Raw genomic sequence first — 1983 nt, forward strand, 5'->3', positions numbered from 1 at the left:
TACTAATCTGCAAGTTAAGAAGTTAAGGTTGTGTGGCAGACAGTTGGTTGCAAGTCATCGACTTTGCAACAGCTTTTCATCCTGAGTAAGCATGTGGTGACTGTGAAAATTACTTATTTTTAACAAGAACCTTGCAGCAGAACCGAACCATCTGCTTCRACTGACATCGGGTCATTTTAGAGGATGAGTGAAAGCCTCTCATCATAGCTTTGCAAATTACATGTCAAAGAGAAGAGTRTCAATATATTGTCAGTTAGTTAGGAGCTTCTGGTTTTTCAGATTTTGATCCATTACCATCTACAGYCCAAAATACTCAGGTGTTTAGAAATATTCAACTCAGTCTAGCTACGCAGATAAGCCACTTGAACTTTATGTAATTCTATTTTTATCTAAACACGGCAAACTCCTACTTTATAMGTTTTAAGATTAAAATTGGAAAAGAAAAAACTACCAGCCTCGTTCTAGCCACAGGGCTACCATGACACWAATGATCAAAACCCAAACATCTCCCRTTGTTTCCATCTCAAACAAAGATCAACCAGCATCAGGGTTTCTGTAGGTGTGGCTCATAATCTAATTATTTATTTCTCTTGAGAAGTCAGTCTATTTCCCTAATTTATTCTTACAGCAAGCAACTGTCTTTTACATTTTATTRATTCAGTTTGACTTTTAATAGCATATAACACATAACTTAGTAGACAAAGGTCCATATGTAGGCCTGTGCTCAACCTTTTCTTTTGAACTTCTTTTACTACTTTTCCATTCATACAGGGTTTACATCGTCWTTATTTGCAATAATTTTTTTGTTTGAAGTAGTTAATGTAACACAGCCCGCTGTACAGACCAGTGATTCAGTGTCTACTAAATGTTTTTCAGTAATTAATGTTTTTTATTCAACAATCCAAAACAAAGAATATTTGCGACCACTAGGTGGTGTTAAAGAACAATAAAAGACGTTTGACTTCAGTTGATCTGAAATCCTTTGCTGCTGAAGAGAAGGACGTAATGCTTGGATAAAACATGGTTTAAAGCCTACAGACAATTTAGTGTCTGTGTGTATGATTATTATTGTTATTCGTAATTTATTAATATTAGTAGAGCAAGCAGCCCGGATGTGACTTGATGAACATCAGTGCGATCAGCAGATCAAGACAAACCAGGCCCACTCTGGATTCTGGGATCTTATGGAAGGTGTAACAAATCTCCAAACTGATTTCACCACAACATTTGGTCTAAATGATCATTATAGGGTTTTTTTCCCAATTCAATTCATTTCAAAGTTTATCTACTTAGCCCTTCCTTATGAACTTACTTATGAAAAAATRCTTATGAAATCCAGGTTGTGGTTTACATGCTGGACATTRCTACCTGACTCATCTCCACCGGTGCGTYCATGCTGGTACTCTCTCCTGAACATCTCTAACAAACTCCTCATATCTASGAACCACCAATCACTAATGTTTCACTCCTTTTAACCCCAACATTTACAACAACCTCAGATGACCAAAGTACTTCACAATAATTACAGCATCACATATCAGTAAAAGATAGAAATAAAGTTCAATTTGACAATAAAATACAAATAACATATAATTCATTTCAGTTTAATTTCACTAACAGCAATTTCCCCCCAAAACTCACCAATCAATCGGAGCAATTAAACACCACATTTTTCTTATTTCAACTGGTCTGATTATTTTACATAAGTGTCACGTTTCAAGGATAAAAGCTTGTTCTTCATTTGGTCCCTGCAGATAAGCAGAAGAAAGAAGAAAGTAAACATGATGACTTATTCTTTATTAGTCCTGATAAACTACGTATTARTTAAACTTACAGACTATTGGTCCGGTGGTGATGGGCTTCAATGCAGCAGAGCTTGATACAGAACGTAACTTTCTGCTTCGACAAACCTGTGTAAAGTAAACAATCAAACCAATTTATTTATTTATTCATCATGAATCATAAACTACTGATGAAATAAAG

The sequence above is a fragment of the Poecilia reticulata genome, linkage group LG1 (assembly GCF_000633615.1).
Source record: "Poecilia reticulata strain Guanapo linkage group LG1, Guppy_female_1.0+MT, whole genome shotgun sequence".
NCBI classification, from domain to species: domain Eukaryota; kingdom Metazoa; phylum Chordata; class Actinopteri; order Cyprinodontiformes; family Poeciliidae; genus Poecilia; species Poecilia reticulata.